Source organism: Pelodiscus sinensis, chromosome 6 (genome assembly GCF_049634645.1).
Source record: "Pelodiscus sinensis isolate JC-2024 chromosome 6, ASM4963464v1, whole genome shotgun sequence".
Classification (NCBI taxonomy): domain Eukaryota; kingdom Metazoa; phylum Chordata; order Testudines; family Trionychidae; genus Pelodiscus; species Pelodiscus sinensis.
This window is the reverse complement of record NC_134716.1, coordinates 51446100-51466793: the sequence shown is the minus strand read 5'-3', so window position 1 is coordinate 51466793 and position 20694 is coordinate 51446100. Positions and strand designations below refer to the sequence as shown.

The window sequence follows — 20694 nt, the reverse complement described above, 5'->3', positions numbered from 1 at the left end:
TGCATTCCATGCCCAATTCTGGAGCATCTGGGATGGAGGGAGCAGTGATGCTCATGATGAAGGTTAAATCAGCCTCCATTTCTAATCTATAGCAACTGCAAAAGCCCCCTAGAGTCATTTCTGCTAGCCTAGGAACACAGAAGCACAAAGCACTCCATCCCCATCCTTACATTACCTCTTTTTCCATCTGTGACATGGAGTTAATAACACTTGCAAAACTTTCTTTGAAGTTTGAGCTAGGTGAATAAAAAAGTTCTATGTAACTGGAAAGTCTTTATTATCTGTTTTATTTATGATTTAATTTCAAAAGCTTCTTGTCAGATGTAACCTCCTGAAATCCATAATGGTCACATACCTCTGCCAAAATGATTAGGTGTCACATTTGCAATCCATTCTAGAGAGATTTCAATAATACTCCTGAATTATGCCCTTCAGAGGTCTTGACAATTGTTTTTATCTTGCAAGTTTACAGTCATATTAAGCTTCAGTGTGTATTTAATATCATTAAGCTCTAAACTTCCCTTTGTAAAAATAATTAGTTACATATAAGTAAAAATACATATCCGCTATATCTTTCAGAGAATCACTTCAAAGGTGTTTAATGCTCCCGTGACCTTACTTAAACCTTTGAAAGCAGGCACTTCTTTTATTCTCTCTAATTTGCTTTCTGTCTGGGTTGACAGTGAGCCAAACAACCAGAGGGAGAATCCCTATCTTGAAAGGTTTATTTAGCATATCATTTTCATTATCATGTTGGTTTTGGAAACGAGTGGAGTAGAATACCTTGTAATTCCAAATGGTTTTCAGGTATGAATCAGTTTTGACTCTTGAGTCATTGTGCTACAGGGTTTCCCTTCAACAATATTGATCAAGTAGTGAGATGAGTACTTGATCACGCATTCTTTGGAAAGAATTGCACACGGGAAGATAGGAAATGAGTCAGAAATTTTCAGAAAAAAACCAACAATGATCACCTTCCAGGCATCTGACAATAGTCCCAGTTTTTTCCAATTTCCAAGGCAGACAAAGAAACAGGAAATTTGTCAATAGGAGGGACAAGCAATACAAATTCTTTACTTCTCTCCTGCTTGTGTAGCTTTCTTATACTGGGTATGAGGGAAAAGTCAGGGGCCCCAGAGGATCTGTTTAGCTTTCCTCAATGGAGCAAAGATTTCCTGAAGACCAGGTACTGTATGGAACTTGAATAAACAATTTTCTCTGTCTCTGGTGTGAAAACATCAATAGCACTGCATTCTACACCAATAGGAATGCTGAGAGCAGCCACAGCAGGTTCTCACATAGGGTATGTCTAGACTACATGGCTCCGTCAACAGAGCCATGTAAATTAGTTTACCTGGCATAGTCAATGAAGCAGGGATTTAAATAATCCCCGCTTCATTAAAATAAAAATGGCCGCCACGCTGTGCCGACATCAGCACAGTGCGGCAGTCTAGACGTGGATCGGTCGACAAGGGAAGACTTTGTCGACCGCTCTGATATGCCTTGGTATACCGGAGCGGTTGACAAAGGTTTCCCTTCCCTTCCCTCTGTCGATGGAGCCATGTAGTCTAAACATACCCATATTGTTAGATCCAGAAACTGTATTTTTACTAGCAAGGAGAGAACCAGAAAGGTCCATAACAACAGAAACTACTTATTTCCACAGTGAGCCCTATTGGATCAGATCCAGAAAAACCCAAAGAATAAAGATACAACAACTCAGAGACTAAGGGCTTGTGGACACTTCAAATGCTGTAGCTGCATTGATGTAGTTGTACTGCCATGCTATTTGAGTGGAGATGCTACCTACATGGATGGAAATGGTTCTTCCATCAGCATTGGCACGTTACCATACAAGAGGTGAAAGCAATGTTGATGGGAGTAGTCCCCTCCCCTCCCCCATTCACGTAGCACTGTTTGCAATAGGAGTTAGGTCAGTATAACTGCATTGCTTGTCTTGTGGAAAATCCATACCCCTGAAAGACAGATACACTGAGATAGGTTGCTCATATAGACCAAGCCCCAGCCCCAGCCCAAGTAAAGCAGATGCAAGACTCAGGTGGTGCCCTTGTTTGCTCCTATCTCACTGGAATAGAAGTTTTTACCTCTAGTGAAACCTCATGCTGTTTCTACTTAGATTATAAGCACTTTTTGTTCTGTTTGCACAGCTCTTAAGGGGGTTGGGGCAGGGGGTGGGGGGAGAAGGAGTTCCTGGGAACTATAATAATAATGTCAAGAAGGCAACACTCCAGTTCCTAGTCAGGAACATCATGAGGGGAAAGGCAAAATCTGAAGATATCTTGGTAAATATGATTTGCTAATTACCAAGAAATGAGCAATGAAAACAAGAAAATTGTTGGACTGTTTTTTTTTGTTTAATGGGGGTGGGAGTTAGGTTTGGATTTCTTAGTGTTTGGCAGCAGGTAATTATAGGTTGCAGGCTTGTCTACACAACTGATTGTACATTCAAAGTGGAATAATTGTTCCACATTTTTCTAGAGTAGTGTGTCCACACAGGGGAGTTATGCTAGTATAGCTATAACAGAACAATTATACCACAATAATGCTGGTTAATTTTCTCATGTAGATAAACCCTAAGAAGCTTGATTAGAAAAAAAGTGGGTTTTTTTCCCAATCTTAACTCTCATACAAACCTCTCTCAACAGCAATGTATACAGTTTGTAACAGTTTTAGTTTAATTGTAGCAGCTCAAGTTAAAGCCTTAAGGTGTGTCTAGACTACATGGCTCCGTCCACGAAGCCATGTAGACTAGTTTACCCAACATAGATTTAAATAATCCCGCTTCATTAAAATAAAAATGGCCACCGCGCTGAGCTGACAATCAGCTGATCTGGCACAGCGCGGCAGTCTAGATGCGGATTGGTCAACAAGGGAAGCCTTTGTCGACCGTTCCTGTAAACTTTGTTTCATGAGGCATAAGGGAGCGGTCAACAAAGGCTTCCTTTGTCAACCGATCCGTATCTAGACTGCCGCGCTATGCCAGATCAGCTGATTGTTGGCACAGCACGTCAGCCATTTTTATTTTAATGAAGCGGGGATTATTTAAATACCTGCTTCATTGACTATGTCGGGTAAACTAGCTTACATGGCTCAGTTGATGAAGCCATGTAATCTAGACACACCCTCAATGTCTATACTGATGTTAAGAGAAATTTCAGTCAAATTAACTAAGCTTGATTGAAAAAGACTCTCTCTACCCCTCCACCCCCACCCCATCTTAGATAAGGCCCAAGGAACTTTGTTAAGGCATCTAGAGGAAGTACCTATACCCATGATTATAAAACCCTACACTTAATGCAGCAAGCTGTTTGGAAAGGTAATTGTTTTCTTACATACAATATTCTTAGGAGAGAGGAGTAGAGAATAGAAGGGGGAGAACCTCGTTGACTAGAATGTTCATCTAGTTAGACTATTTATGAGGAATTTGACAGATACTCAGAGTAGAGCACATTAATCCTAAGGTTTCATATTAGTAGAAGGCCTCCTTTCCTTGTGCACCAATAATTCATTTTCATTGTAGTGTGGGTGTGCAAACCTCAGCAGTGAAACAGTCAGCACAAAAGCCTTTCTAAAGGCCACTGTAAAGAACAATACATGCCTTTATACCAAAAACACAAACATGATCATGCCTAAATAAGGCATTTTGTGATACAGGTCAATGTTGTATTTCAGTCATTTGTATAAATTTTTTTATGATGCTGTCCCTTAAACCTAAATTAATATCCAGATTTCACATATACATAAGTACACAGCACCTCTTAAACTAAATCAAGATGATTATATGCTTAAAATCCCATATTTTGTCCATGAGATTATTTCAAAGTACAGAAAGTCCCCGGGTTACATGGATCCGACTTACATCGGATCCCTACTTACAAACGGGGTGAGGCAACCCCGCACTAGCTGCTTCCCCCCAGCAGACCAGGGAGATGCGAAGCTAGCGCCGCCTCCCCTCCCCCCCCCCAGCAGACCAGAGAGACGCGGAGTGGCTTTTCTTAGCAGACACCTCAGCTTGAGAATAAAGGACTGAGGGAAGTGAGGTGTGGGAGAATAAAACTGAGCTCTGGAGAAATGTTTGGCTAGAGTTTCCCCTACAATATGTACCAGTTCCGATTGCATAGAAATTCAACTTAAGAACAAACCTACAGTCCCTATCTTCTACGTAACCCGGGGAGTGCCTGTATGTGCAAATGAGCAAAGAAAAATTAACTTCATTATGAATATTTTGTATTCTATTTTTCTATTTTTATTCTTCTTTTTTCAGAAACTATAAAATATGTACATATGTAATATGTGTAACAATTTTAACATATTTTAAAGCACACACACATACACATGTTTAAAAAATAAAATATGTGAATGTTTAAGTTTCAGAGTCAAACACTCAAAAGTTAAATGCCAGAACCAACATAGCCCATGGAAATGTAATTCAACACTCAGTGCTTGTGCATTATGTTATAGTTTTTGATTATCTGATCACATATTCTTCTTCCTGCACTCCCCATAAGACCCTTGCCTTATGCAGTGCGCAGGATGAAAGATGAATATTAAATCAGTTGCTATTCAGTGTTTTTATCCTTATCATTTAATGTGTGTTCCTGGACACGATTTACTGTGCATCCTCCAAACCTTGCACAGAATACAGAATTATTTATTTCCCCATCAGCTTTTTCTCATTGTTGTACCTTAGGGACAGATTTTTTTAAAAGTTGTTTAGGCACCTAAAATGCAGATAGGTGCACAGTGGGATTTTCTACATCTACCTACATCTTTAGGTGACTAAATACCTTTAAAAGTTTGGCCTTTAGTTCTTTACAAACATTAATTGACTTTATCTTCACAGTACCTCATTAGGTGAGGTGCTATTATCTCCATTTTACTGAGGCAGAGATTAAAGCCAAAATTACCAAATCTCAACTAATTTGAGGTGCCTAATTTGAGAATCCTAGGACTTGATTTTTCAAAATGTGTTGCATTTTGTAGCACTTTATATATTCAAAGCACAGCTTCCAGTGACCTCACTTGCAGCTATGAGTGCTCAGATCTTAACCAAATAAGACCTAAGGTGCTTCAAACTGGGCACCCAGAAAATAAGGAACATACAGAGGCCACCTGGAGAAAGTTTGTTTATATTGACTTGCTCAGCATCACATAGAAAATCTATGACCTAGGTGGGGATAGTATACAACTAGGCAGGGTAGCTTTCAACTTGGAGAGCATCATTTTTTGTCTGGCATTTCCCTGCTTCATTCACTACACAACTCCCAATTTCTGCATGGCAGTAGTTTCTGGGATTACATGTCTCTGATTCAGTCCATGTGAACTGAATGAGGCAAAGATCCTGTGGTAAATTATATTATATAATACATGTATCACAGGTTGGAGGGACCTCTCTGGTCTGGCACCCTCAGGACCTAAATGAGCCAGGGGAGGTCAGGCCTCTGCCTATCCATGGGCTCCTATCCTGGCCACTGGCTGGGCCAGTGTGCTGTCCCCGACTGCTGATGTGGCTCCACTCCCGGCTGCCCACCCTGTTCCAACCAGCAGGGCTCCCCCTGCCCCTGCCAAGCCACTGGCTGGGCTCCCTGCCTCCATGCCACTCCCAGCTACTGGCAACCTCTGTTTTTGATGAATGCACAATTTGGCACATTTTGGTATCTTTAGATTTTGAGCCACATTCACAAATAAATCTCAATATTTGTTACCTTTTTCATTATTGGACTACATTATTGGACTCCCTGGTCTAGCAACAGTAGGCCCAGCAAAGCTAGTTTTAATTTTAAAAACAAAATTAAAATATTGGAAGTAACTATATTTACAGATATATTTCAGTTTAATCACAGTAAGTGCTTATGCGAACTTTCAGACTGCCATGCAGAACACAATGGGTACAGCTCTCATTTTAAGGATCTGACTCCTCAGAGGTTATTTTGCTCTCTGAATTCACTTCAGTCTGAAACCTGGCAGTCAGGTTGTGGTCCAGTGCATATCTTTCTTCCTTGAAATGATTAAAGATGTATATTGTCTTTTTTTATTCTAAAATCATAGAATCATATAATACAAAAACTGGATCAGACCTTGAGAGCTCATCAAGTCCAGTTCCCTGTCCTGACAGCAGGACCAAGAACCATCTCACAGATATCTGTCTAACCTATTCTTGAATATCTCTAATGATGGAGATTCCACAACCTCCTTAGGCAATTTATTCCCATGCTTAGCCACCCTGACAGTAAGTTTTTGTTTAATGACTAATTTAAACCTCCCTTGCTGCAATTTAAGCCCATTGCTTCTTGTCTTATCTTCAGAGACCAAGGAGAACAATTTTTCTCCCTCCTCCTTGTAACACCCTTTTAGGAACTTGAAAACTGTTATATCCCCTCAAAATCTTGTATTTTCCAAACTAAACAAACCCAATTCTTTCAGTCTTCCTTCGTAGGTCATGTTCTCTAGGACTTTAATCATTTTTGTTACTCTTCTCTGGACCTTCTCCAATTTCTCAACATCTTTCTTGAAATGTGGCACCCAGAACTGGACGCAATACTCCAGATGAGACCTAATCAGTGTAGAATATAGGGGAAGAATTTATTATATCATCGTTATTTGTATAGTAGAACCAGCTAAGAATTCTAGTAATGGATTAAGGCCCCGTTGTGGTAGCAGTGTGTGAACATGGAATACAAAGATTATCCCTTCCCCAAGAGGGTATGTCAAGAGAGAATAGGTGTTCTCTTTTACAAAGAAGAATCAAAAGCAAAAATAATTCTGCTAAGGAACTGAACCAGGACTCATAAGAGCTACATTCTATTCCTACCTTTGCCATAGATTTCCTGTGTGACCCAGACCTAGGTTACCCAATCTTTCCTCGCCTCCTGTTTCCCATCTGTAAAATGGAAATAATTCCTTTCTCCTACTATTCATCTCTTTTCCTCTTTAATTTGTAAGCAAGGCCTATATTTTTGCTGTATAGTTGTATAATGCAGCTCAGATCTTGATTAGTGCCCTAAGGCACTTCTGTAATACATCTATTTAATAATAATTTATAATAATTAATAAGATACTCTAGTTGTACTTAGTTTAAACTGCCTCTTTCTCTAATTTTTAGAAAGAAGCTATACTATTTTTTCATAATTGAGTCACAATAGAAGAGAGCCACCTCAAAGGTTTATTTTAAAGGATGCTTTATTTTACCTTTGTTGTGGGACTTCTAATCCTTTTCTAACTCGTTGCAAAAACATTTTCCTCTCTACTGCTGATGTCACACAGAAATATCTTGCTTTTTCCTGTAAGAAGTGTTGCTATGGAAGTAATGAGGGAGACAGTACTTGCCTGAAGGAAGAAGACTTAATCAGATAGATGAGCTCAGGGCTAATGAGTGTGAGGTGGAAAGCAATGATGGTCCTTCCGAAAGACCTACAGCCTTTCACAGGGAGCAGTTATGGGAAAATCAACAGGTGATTGTACTAGTCTACAAGCATTCAAGCCTAAGAACTTTAAATTTACCTTGCAGTGCCACTCCCTTTATGTTGCTGCCTATTTCATCTGCATGGGGCTCTGCTAGAGCTGTACAATGTCAGTGTTTAAAAGTGTCAGAGGGGTAGCAGTGTAAGCCTGCAACTAAAAAAACTTGAAAAACAACTAATGGTCTCGCAGCACCTTAGAGACTCAAAAAATGTAGATAGTATCATGAGCTTTCGTGGGCACAACCCACTTCTTCAGATGAATGGAGCAAGGGATCCAAATAAGTAGCTGAGTTGCAAATAAGTAGCTGAAAAAGAGGGGATGGGGAGGGAAAGAGAAGGGGAAAAAATTTTTAGTTAGTGTCCTTGCTAAATGAGACTAATAGAGTGGGCTGTAAATACCCAATACTTAACTTGTAATCTAAAAGTGACTATATTATTACAAAGCAATTTCAAAAACCAGCTGCAAAGAGAAGCTGTAGAAATTGCCTTCATCTGAAAATTTGGCAACTTTAATCGAGATCTGAACAAAGACTTTGCTTTGATGGGCTGCTACATTGAACACCCAAATGACATTACAAGTTAAGTATCAGGAATTTACAGCCCACTCTATAGGCTCATTTAGCATGGACACTAATTGACATTTTCCCCCTTTTCTTTCCTCCCCATCCCTTCTTTTTCAGCTATTTATTTGCAACTCTGGACCCCTTGCTCCATTCATCTGAAGAAGTGAGTCATGTCCATGAAAACTCATGATACCATCTACATTTTTTGTCAGTCTCGGGTGCTGCAGGATCATTCATAATTTTTCAAATGTCAATGTTGAATGACAAAGGAACATTTTAATATATTTCTCTAAAGTAAAAGACATGGTGTCTCTGCAGAGGCACTAACATGGTTATGCAGGTTGAACCTCTGTGGGCTGGAACTCTGTGGTCTGCAACATCTGTGATCCATTGCCAGAACCAGAGCTCCAGTGGCAGAGGTTCCTGGTGGCTCAAAGCAGAGCCAGCTGGTGGGGGCAGTGGAGCCTCTGAGGCATCAGAGCCTATATCCAGCAGGGCAGGGAACCCAGCAGGGTAGCTGTAGCTCACGAGCGGAGGATCCCACAGCTAGTGGGACCAGTGGGAGCTCTGGCAGGATGGCGGGGCTGCCGTGAGGCCAGTAGGATCACCCGGAGCTCTGGTGCAGCTGCCAAAAGGCCAGTGGGGCCGCCAGGAGCTCCAGTGGGATTGCTGCAAGTCCAGGGGGGCCAGGAGGCTGGGGGCAGGTGTCTGGGAAGAGGAGCCCAGCGTGAAGGTTAGTGCCCTATTTCCAGACTTCCCTTGATCTGGCAAACTCCCCTGCCAGGACCTATTAGGTGCCGAGGGTGCCAGACAAGGGAGATCCAACCTGTAGTAAGGACTGTTATAACTTATGTTAGTATAGTCTTGTAGTAGATATGCATGTACTTTTGGTCCAGTTCATTTTACACATAACAAGGTATGAAGTAATGATTCTTCACCTTTGTTAACATCTTCCCTAAAATGGATCGACAATTTCCGTGAATAAACCAATACGTCAATAGTTAGTTCCATATAACTGCAACAGTTCATCCTCAGGATGGCAGCTATTTTTCTCATTCCAAATGGTCCAGAAAAAACAGTGTGGTTCATAAAATTATAACAACAAGGAGTCCTGTGGAACCTTAGATTAACAGATTTATTAGAGCATAAGTTTTTCTGGATAAAACCCGCTTTTTACCCATGAAAGCTTATGCCCTAATAAAACTGATAGTCTCTAAGGCATGACTGCTCAACACGTGGCCTGTGGGCTGCATGCAGCCCGTGGCCTATTTGTTTGTAGCCTACAGTGCAGAAATGTCCTGGAAAAGCCTGGGACTCCAAATGCAGCTAGAAGCAGCTGCTTGGTGCTGATTCCCTTCCCCCCTTCACTCAGATGGGGGAATAGGAGCCTGGTGGGACACTTACTGAAGCCATTCCCTGCTGCTGGGATTCCAGTCAATAGAAGCAAGGGAGGCATTTCCTGTTGGAACACATGAAAGCAAGTAAATGGCGAGGGGGAGAGGGAGGGGAAGGCAGGGAACCGGCCCATGCTTCAGCTGGGTTGCTGGGGGACAAGTATGAGTGGCGCGAGGTTCAGCTGGCTTCTGGGGTGGGGAGAATGTGTGGGTGGCGCAAGTGGCACATGGTTTAGCTGGGCTGCTGGGGGTGGGTGGTGGAGGGAGAAGAAAGTGTGGGCAGTCTGCGTTTGGGGGGAACGTGGGTGGCGCATGGTTCAGCGGGGCTGCTGGGGGTGGGGAGGAAAGTGCAGGTGGCCTGCGTTTCAGCTGGACTGCTGCGGGGGGTGGAGGAAGAGGGAACTGTGGGCAGCCTGTGGTTCAGCTGAGCTGCTGGGGGGGGGGGGGAAATGTGGGTGGCACATGGTTCAGGTGGGCTGCTGGGGGGGCGGGAGAGGGAAGTGCAGGAGGCCTGCATTTCAGCTGGGCTGCTGTGGGGCGGGAGGGAAGTGTGGGCTGCCTGCAGTTCAGCTGGGCTGCCGGAGGAAGGGGAGGGAAGTGCAGAGAGCATGCGGTTCAGATGAGCTGCTGGGGCGTGGGATGTGCAGGCGGTGCATAGTTCCGCTGGGCTGCTCAGGGGAGGGAAGTGCGGGCAGTGCACGGTTCAGTTAGGTTGCTCAAAGGAGGTGCTGGCAGTACATGGTTCAGCTCGTCTGTGAGGGGAGGCAGGGGACCGGTGTGCCTCAGCTGGGCTGCAGAGAGGATGGACAGAATCAACTGGCTGACGGGTGCAGTGAACTGATGCGCCTCTCAGCTGGGCTGCAAGGGTTCAGGGAACCAGGAAGTCCATGGGGGGGGGGGGCACACCCAGCAGCAGCGGACCTGAAATGACTTCTCCTAGTCTGGAAAAATCCCTCAGCTGGGATTGTCATTGCTGGTCTGCTGGGGGGTGGGGGGAGCATTAAAAGTGCTGTCCTATGGGTAGAAATTGGGTAAATATTGCATTTTATTAATATCAGCAGAACTGACTTAAATGGGGCCTGAGTGTTGTGTAGTGTTGTCTTAATCTTTGTAATCATGCCCGTCAGTGTGGAAGAAACTGTTTGCATATATTTGCATGTATATTCAACCACACTTAAGTTGCTGCCCTTGGCATGTGCTGTGAGTATCATTGTGGCCCCTGGGGCTTCCAAAGTTGAGTAGCCCCATTCTAAGGTGCCACAGGACTCCTCATTGTTTTTGCAGATACTGACTAACACAGCTACCCCTCTGAGTCCATTTCAGGAAAAAATAAACCTGGTCACATGGATTTCCCACAAAATGGGGGCACCACAATAAATAAACTACATAGTGCACAAAAGTCTGTTGCTTCATGCTTTATTGTTGTACCTTTTTCATCTCGTAGGAGCACAGAGTCCACACAAAAAGATAACATTGTCCTTTTGAAATTAACATGTTCTGGACTTAAAAGAGAAAATATTTGATTCCTTCTGACCCATGAAGGAAGTTATTAGAAGAACATTTGTTAAATCTGCCTTAGTTCAATAGAGCATATCATCTGGTAAGCTTGAAAGCATTTGGCCACACGTTGTAAAAAAGCAAGGGACACTTCCAACACAAAAGAGTCTTGAATTCCATTAATTAATTCGTGAACACGTCACATTTGAAAAGATTGTGTCTTGTTGATTAACTTTTTGGATCAATGGTTTCACTATTCTGCTATATCAACTTTCTAAATATCGGTGCTATGACTTTCATTACAGGGAACACAACAGAGTACTGTACATATGGCAGAGCAAAATATACCCAGGAAGCTATCACCTAGAACAAATATATAATCCGTCAAGGAGAAGCTGGCTTTCAGTAAGTTTCTCTACAGAAAACGCAAGGACATGGTCATAGACCCTGATTCTTAACTGAGCGTCACTCTAGCCTTGGACACTGAAGTGCTGCCTAACGGGGGTACAAAATGATGACTGCAATATGACAAGCTGTTTTTTTAATATAATGAGTGTAATGAGAAAGAGATAAGAACTATGCTTGAAAGTAAGACAAAATCAAGGAAATGTGTGTAGAGGAAGTCAAAATTTTGTTTACAATTTTTTTGCAATGAAAAATGGCTTTTTGAAACTGGAAATGTCTACAGAAAGAACTAGAAATTTATTTTGTTCGTTTTTTATATATTTTCCCTTTTTCCTGCTTTTTCTTTTTCATTCTTTCCCCACAGAATGTAATAGAAGAAATTATATGTGAGATATATTTTTACTTTTCTTCTCTCTTGTGGTGGGGCAACTGTACCACACTGGTCAGGAAGCAATTAAAGCAGGTAGGAGGGAAGCAGAGCCCTGGCCAATTAAGGAGAGGCTTTTAAGTTGCCAATCAGGATGTAGCTTGCTGGGGTATCCCTGTATAAAAGAAGCTGCTCAGCAGAGAGAAAGGCCCTGACCAGGGATGGTGCAGGATCTGGTTCCCAGAGATGCACTTTAGAAGAGAGGTGCTGGGCAGACTTAGGCGGGCTAGAAAGGGAGGCTACAGTCTGATACCTGCCAAATTACTGGCCTTGCTTCAAGGGCCAAGAGGATGCAAAAGGGTCACAGGAAAAGTGGCCCAGGGATCAAAAGCCAGTGGAGGAAGAGTGAAGGAAGGCAAGACAAGGGTGCTATTAGAGGATTCTTGGGTCAGGATCCAGAGTAGTGGGAGGGCTTGGATATCCCCCACTTTTCCTCTTGCACCACATCTTAACACTGAAGCATAACCAGAACAGACTATGGCTTGCCTCTGAGCTAAGGGGCTAGACTTTGGGGCCACAGTGGTGGGTGAAATGGAGAACTGCCGATACCCTCCTGGGAGGAGGGTGTGGCCCAGACAGACTGAGCCTTGTCCCTGAGATGGAGGGACTAGGCTTGGAGGCCAGAGTGAGCCACAGTGGCAGCAGAAACACAGGATTGCCGATAAACCCCCGGAAGGGGAATGAGAGACCACTTTAGTGGTCAGAGGGCAGTGTCCTGAAAAGGATGCTGTGGTCCCTGAGCGACACAGGTCCAGACTCTGAATGTGGACAGAGCAGAGTGATGGGTGAGACACCAGCCAGAGGGAGGCGCCCTGCTGACAACAGAGCTAATTCTCAGTGCTACCAGCAGGAGGCGCCACAGCAATGAGATGACCCCATAACATCCTTTTTTTTTTTTGTTTGTTTGTTTTTTAAGCTTTTGAGAAGGCAAAGAAGTTTTGGAAAAAGTGGCCAAAGGAAAAATGATGAAAAAAGTTACAAATAAAATCCAACCTGGACATCATTCGTTCTGTTGCATTCTGCTGCAGAAAGAAAATGGGAAAGAAAGGGAATTAAAAAAGATGTTTGAACAGATTTTAAAATCATGAAAAGTAGTTGTGTTTTGGAATGGAAATCAGTTAAAATGTTGACATTTTCCCCAACACTTTTGTTTCAATTAGCTCTCATAACTCCAAAGTGTAGATCTGAGCAGAGTACAGGAGTTTAGGGTAGTGGAGGAGTGTTTTATCACAACCTTTCCATGCTTTTTCCTTAACTTCTTGTTCTTGTGAGACTGAGGAAAAAAATGTCTAATGTAAAAGAAGCACTGGCAGTTTGTTCCCAATGGACTGAAAAGTAACAGAGCCTACACATGTAATATACAGAGGGGCAATTCCTGGCCATCCCACCCTACCCTAGGCAATTCAGAAGATCCTTACCACATCAGAAATGGCATAATCATTCCTATCTGCTAGGGACTGGGAATCTAAGAGCCCATGCAAGGGGTGCATACTGGTAAGGTGTGCTTTGCAGGGCCTCAGTGTGTCCTAGCACACACAGGGGATTGGCCTCTGATCCTATTCCCAGTGGACAGGGCACAGCAGATTCAGGAGCAACTGCAACAACCTTGAAGCATCAGTGCCCCAGAGAAGCTGTCTTCTGTAGGGGCATATATCCTCAGCACAGTCTCCATGGAAAATATCAGATTTACTGAACTATGTGCTAAGACAGTAGTCACCAACCAGTCCATCAGGGCCTACTAGTAGATCTTGGAGCCTCTGACAGGTGATCCAGACTGGTTTGGCCAAGAGGTTGTCAAGTGCCAACACTTCAGCTTCCCCTTCCCTGCCTTTCTGCACATCTCCTGCCCTTTGCCTTGTAGCTGCCCGTCCCACTGGGGAGCATTCTGCTTTCTGTGCAGGGCAGGGGAGGGAGAGGAGGGAGCTGATGTCATGGTGCCCCATCCCACTCTGTGTCCTTTCTCCACAAAGCAGAGAGGGGGCACAACGGGACTTAGGATGGAGTTTGCTGGCTACTTTAGGAAGTGGTCGAGGGCCAGGGCGGGGTGAGCCTGGTTTAGCCCCACTGTACCACCAACCAGGAGCCACCTGAGGTAAGCAGTGCCTAGCTGGAGCCCACATCCCAAACTCCTATCCCAGTCATGAATCCCCTCCTGCACTCCAAGCCCTCAGCGCTCCTTCATCCAAAAGCTGTCCCAGAGCCTACACTTAGAAACCCTTCCTACACTCCAACTGCCTGCCCCAAGAGCATCTCAGAGCCCTCTCACACTACAGATCCCTTATTCCAAAATCAGAACCTGCAACCCTCTGCCCCAGCCTCAGTGAGTGAGGATGAGCAAGAGAGGGAGAATAGAGTGAGCAAAGGCAGGGCCTCGAAGAAGGGGTGGGAAGGAGGTGTGGCAAGGGTGTTTATATTTTGGATTGCTCTTAAATTCAGAAAGTGATCTTGTGCTTAAAAAGGTTAGAAACCACTGTGTTAAGAGAATTATCTGGGCCTCTGGGGGTAGGAATAATTTTCTACATTCATAGAATGGGTTAAATTTCTTCTCTTTTTCTATTGCATTCTACAAGAGCTTTTCTTAAGGAAAACCCTGAGGATTTTGGTTGATTTTGAAAGTGTTTTGTGACATCAGATGGGAAGACTCTTGTTCCCATGTAGCTCATGCTACTTAAAAGGAAACAGTAGGCCTATTGCTCAGATAAGTAAACTGAGGTTTCAAAAACTAAGAAGCACTTTGCACCAGGAATATCCTTATGAGATTACAGTACTGAGAAATCCTTTTTTTTTTTTAACTTCAGATTCCTGGAATGGGGAAAAAATTGATACAGTTTTCTTTTAGTTCTTTTTAAAGTCATTGTGCAAGAGGATTATCATGGATATTATTTATCTAAAATACGAAGAAGGGTTAAAAAATTCTGTCACATGCCTACCCGCTTAGTGAAAGGCAAATCACATACACCTGCTTGTTGACATACCACCTCTGCAGCCTGTCAAAGGACAAGATACATTACCATGCGTATGCTGCTGCCTGTGAGGTATATCAGAACTGAAAACAAACTTATTGGACCATTAACTTAATTGCTGAACTTACTGCAAAATATTAGTCACTAAGGTTTTGCTTTTTGAACTTATAAATCAAAGGAAGAGAAATTGGAAAAGAAAAGGAAAAAATCCAAGGCATAAATTCCAAGAACAGCTGATAATTTCCTTTCAGCCTACAGAGTATACTAGAAAATCTCCACTTAGAAACAAAGTGTCCATTCTTGAAAACAGAGAGAGGAAGGGGGAAGTTGACTTTTGTGCTTGAAAAAATATCCTAACTCCCAGCTGTTTTTCATAGATCAGAGGGGAAATATACTGCTGCAGCATGGTTGGTTTGTAACAGAGGTTGTTACCATCTATTCAAACAAGAGCATAGGATTTCTCATTAATTGAGGAATCTTAGATTATAAAAGGCAGCATTGATAGTTCATTTAAGGATCAGTCCATACTAATTAAGTGGTCCAGTTTAATTGTTGTATCTTTATTATCATTAAAGGGACTAATTTTCAGTCATAGATGCCTAGTATAAATAGCATTTTCAAAAACACTTATGGGACTTTGAAGAGAAATCTGGACATCTAACTATATTAGCAACTTTTTTAAAATTCCACTTTTAATTCAAAGAACTTTATTTCATATTGTAGGCACTGGTAGCTGAAAATTGGACTCATGTTGAACAGAGTGATAAGATATATTTACATCTTTACTATGATTAATGTTTATCCAGAGAAAATTATCTGCAAGACAATGTAAAAAGGGAAGCAGCTGATCAATTAAATCATGTAGGCTCTCCTTTGGTGGAAAAGGCAAGGAACTATTTTAACAAAAAATCAATTTCTGATGAAAAGGTCAGTTTTGTGGAGACTAGAAACACTAACTTTATGGGATCCACTCCCTCCACTACAACACTCACGCACACACATATCAAATTTTGAGTGGGATAGGCAATAACACTAATAATTTTAGCCGGAGTAATTTAATATTTCTTTGGGGGTATTTATTTCCACTTGCTCTGTTTTCTCAGGTAGCTAATGTAATTAAGTCAAATCAATTTGTTCTTATTTTATAACAAAATTTTCTTCCAAAACTTCAAGACATGCTCTGGTATTAAGGATAACATTGTAGATTAAGTCTAGATGGTTCCTTTGAGGGTATTTTTTCCCACTTGTTCTGTTTTCTCAGGTAGCAAAGTGCTAACTGGAGACTTAACATGCCTTTTATTTCATTTCTGATACTGATCAGTTTTGGTCTGAACACCTCCAAAAAGTACAGCTGAATTTGGAAAACTTGTGCACAAAAATCTTCGGACAAGAAGCATGCATGATTTAATTATCTAAATCATTATTGCTGCATCAGTATGTAAGACACATTAACTGCAGGTGAGTCCTATTGATAAATTAACTAGTAATAGAATAAAATATATTGTTTTCAGAATATTTGTATAATTTAAGGCAAAGAACATCAAGGGTTACAAGAAACAGTAGAAGTCTCAAGAGAGGTATTTGTTACGATTGTGATTTATATTTACGTCACTTAAATTGCCCCTGGCTCACAAAAGCCAGACAAGAGCTGCATCATCCTGGATAACAGCCAGAATCTCCCACGCACAAGCTGAAAAAAATCATCTCATGGAATATACATATATCATAACCTCCACCTTTTATTCTTTTTCCCAAAAATTATTCTTTGATGTTCTGATGCTTTCATGCTGCAAGAGCCTAATTATGTAAGGTAAATAGCATGTAAAGTCCTAGTTTTCAGATATCAGCCTGGCAGCACTATTAGCCTACAAGCCTTAAATATGTGGTAGTCACATAATTAAAAGTATGTAAGGGTATGTCTACACAGCAGGGCTAAAGACAGAATAAACTATGTAACTTCAGCTACATCAATTGTGTAGCTTAAGTCAAAATAGCTTATTTCAGCTTTTGATGCTGTCTACGCAGCAGGAAGTCAAAGAAAGAACACTTCCCTTATTCCTCAGAAAATGAGGGTTACCATGAGTCAGAATAAGAAGTCCTCCAGTTTGACATTATTTCGAAATAAAGGCTTGTAGTATAGATGCGCTCTTTGTTATTTCAGAATAACATCAGTTATTCTGAAATAATGCTGCTGTGTAGATGTACTCTAACTGACCCAGTATACACAATATATAGAGAAAACTGCTGGATTGCCAAATTAATTTAACAACATCACATAAGATTCTTCTCAACTAATCCCTGAAATTTTGCCTATTTTAGGGTTAAGTTAATATTGACACAGTCACAATAGAAGCTGTTTTATAAAATGGCCTCATGTTGAACTAGCCATCAAGAAATGTATAGAAAGCCCAGAGTTTTGTTACATAATACATATCTCTGTAGATTTGAGTTCCGATTATAATTTTAATCTGATGTGAACAAGAGTTTGATGATCTCATGTTTGTCTCAGCTATATACATCTCAGATCCACTGCTCAGATACAGTTTGGAATTCTTGGCAGCTTCCTGTCAGTAATTCCCAAAACTGTATGTAATTACTGTGTATGGGTGCATTAGCATAACTGAGTGGGAAATCCTATATTGTGCCTGACCCAAATTCATTAAAGTTAATTCACTCAATTTAAATGTGGGAGGCAAAATACATCTATAGGTGAACCACATACCAGAGAGGTAAATTGGTTTAGCTGACTGAACATAGGTCAGGGAGCCAACAAAGCACTCTTGTGGTTCTGCCATATATTTGCTGTATGACTCTGGACAAGTAGTTTAGGACTCCGTCCTCCATTGACTCCAGTGGGGCCAGGAAAATGTGCCTAACCTATCTTCCTGTGCAAAACAGGAAACATATCTTCAGAAGTGGTGTTCTAAGGGTTAATTATTCTACACAGTGTTTTAAAATGTAAAGCTCTAAGTATTATTCTTTCATTGAAGAAAAGTTGAAGGATTTCCAACTGCTGTCAGTTATACAATTCATACAGTTATATAAAAATTAGCAGAGAGAGTTTAAAAGTGGTTTCGCTGGTAATTAGCGGAAATAATGTGTTTAAACCACATATCTGGGGCTTGGTAAAATGTTTGTCAGGGTAGTAACAAAAGCTGTTTCTCTCATCAGCATTGTGTACCAAGTTCCAAATTTTGTATTTCAGGTTCTGACTAATAGGGTTGATATTGGGTCTAACTGACAATGGAGCATCTCAGTAGAATGAGTTTATAAACCTCCACATTCTTTTAGAGATTATACTGTATTGGCAAACATTTAAGTATGTAAAGTGCCCTTTCATTAAGAGGCTGGCAAACAGGTTTCTAGAATCTCATAATCTCTCTTCTTAATTACCGTATATTTATTGGATTTTCACACAGAATTGCAAAACATGTCTCTAATAAATTGAATACAATCAAACACATTTACAGAGACCATAACAATGATCTTAGTGGTTCATACCAGTGATCCATCTAGTCTTGTATCCTGTCTTCCACTAGCGGCCAATGCCAGATACAGAATGAACAGAACAGTCCCAGGTTGTGGCCAGCAGAGCCCCATGGCAAGTTGTGTTCCCAGCTCTGTGCCTCTTGAAGGGGCAGAGACTTGGGCATAAGGACCAGGGCTAGGGGCAGCGAGCCCTCGGCACACCCACATCACAGTGCACCCCCTTCCCTCCAGTCCTCAGAGCCAAATGAAGCACCCAGTGCAGTGCTCCAGTGGCAATTTAAAGGATCCGGGGCTCCAGCCAGCACTGCTTCCACAGTAGCAGCAGCTGTTGCCAGGAGGCCCGGGCTCTTTTGAATCACATGGCCCTGGGGCAATTGTTCCCTTTACTTCCCTCTCCTGTCCCTCCTGTTGGTGGGCCTGGTTGTGGCAGGCAGGGGCTTAAGGATTTCCAACTGCTGTCAGTTGTACAATGCAGTCTATCATAAAAATTAGCAGAGATAGTTTAAAAGTGGTTTCACTGGTAATTAGCAGAAATAATATTCCGCTAATTCAGAAAAGGGCAACTAAAATGATTAGGGGTTTGGAGCAGGTCCCATATGAAGAGAGGCTAAAGCGACTGGGACTTTTCAGTTTAGAAAAGAGGAGACTGAAGGAGGGTATGATAGAGGTATATAAAATCATGAGTGGTGTGGAGAGGGTGAATAAAGAAAAGTTATGTATTAGTTCCCATAATAGAAGAACTAGAGGACACCAAATGAAGTTAATGGGTAGCAGGTTTAAAACTAATAAAAGAAAATTCTTCTTCACACAGCGCAGAGTCAACCTGTGGAACTCCTTGCCAGAGGAGGCTATGAAGCTAGATAATTTCATGGAGATTAGGTCCATAAAAGGCTATTAGCCAGGGGATAGAAATGGTGTCCCTGGCCTCTGTTTGTTAGAGGCTGGAAATGGATGGCATGAGACAAATCGTTTGATCGTTGTCTTCAGTCCATCCCCTCTGGGGCACCTGGTACTGGCCACTGTCGACAGACAGGCTACCGGGCTAGATGGATCTTTGGTCTGACCCAGTACAGCCATTCTTATATTCTTATGTTTAAGGCATTCAGAGCATGAAGTTGTATCCCTGACCATCTTGGCTCATAGCTATTAATATACCTATCCTCCATGAACTTCTCTAAGTCTTTTCTGAACACACAGTTTTGGCCTTCACATTGTCTCCTGGCAGCAGTTCCCACGTTGTGTGAAGAAGTACTTCCTTTTGTTTGTTTTAAGTCTGGTGCCTATCAGTTTCATCGGGTGACCCCTGTTTTTTTGTATTATGCCAAGGGGCAAATAATATTTCCATGTTTACTTTCTCCACATCGTTCATGATTTTGTAGACCTTTGTCATATTCCCTCTTGGTCATCATTCTTCCAAACTGAAAAGTCCCAGTCTTTTTTAATCTCTTCTCATATGGAAGCTGTTGCCCTTCTCTGTAGTTTTTCCAGTTCTAATATATCTTTTTTTAAATGGGGTGAGCAGAACTACATGCAGTGTTCCTATCCCTTTCCTAATGGCTCCTAACTTTCTATTAGCTTTTTTTGACTGTCACTGCACAGCAAGCAGATGTTTTCAGAGAATTATCCAGAATGATTCCAAGATCTCTTTCTTGAATGGCAACAACTAATTTAGACCTCATCATGTTGTATGTATAACTGGGATTATGTTTTCTAGTGTGCATTATTTTGCATTTATCAACACTGAATTTCATCAGCCATTTTATTGCCAAGTCACCCAGTTTTGTGTTCTTTTGTCTGTTTTGGTCTTAACTATCCTTAATAATTTTGTATTTACTACAAGCTTTGCCATCTCACTGTTTACCCCTTTGTTCAAATCATTTATGAATATATTGAAAAAAACTAGCCCCAATACTCATTCCTGAGAGACATCGCTATTTACTTCTCCATTGTGAAACTGATAATTTATTCCTACTCTTTGTTTCACTTGGAAGCACCTGCCTTAAGCCATCAGTAGTGTAAAAGCAATATTTTATGTGAAAAATAAAAGGAAACAAAAAGAGGAATTATAAGCAAACAAAATCAGTGTCTAACTTTGTACAAGAAAAATATACTGTCAAAAATAAATGCCAGACATTCTAAAATAGCAGATAAACTCCCAGTAACATTTCAGTATTCCTGTATCACCAAAAACTGGTTTCTGTATAAAGGGATATCTTGATCTAGTAGACTGAATGTACAAAAAGGGGACATGACTGAGTTTCTCTCCATTTGTACCACTGAAATGATGTGTTCATCTTGGGCAAGACTCTCCTCCTATGAAATAGGAATAATAAGCCGTATTATTCATCTTTAAAAAGTGTTTTGAGATTTAGACAAGGAAAGTGTTTGTAAAAGTGAGATACTTCAATTCAGTCATTAGTATAATTCACTGACTGCCAAAAAATCTATAATCTAGCACTTACCATGAAATCATCA

At 41.5% G+C, this 20694-nt stretch overlaps 1 long non-coding RNA gene across 1 annotated transcript in view; it reads left to right on the top strand.

The window, feature by feature from the left end:
* The window catches only part of LOC142829866 (uncharacterized), a 167962-nt gene extending 155196 nt beyond the window's left edge, over positions 1–12766 (top strand). Inside the window, exon 3 of the long non-coding RNA XR_012904745.1 lies at positions 11241–12766. This is a non-coding gene — a long non-coding RNA (uncharacterized LOC142829866). The remainder of the gene's footprint in view (positions 1–11240) is intronic.
* The last annotated feature ends 7928 nt before the right edge of the window (positions 12767–20694 follow it).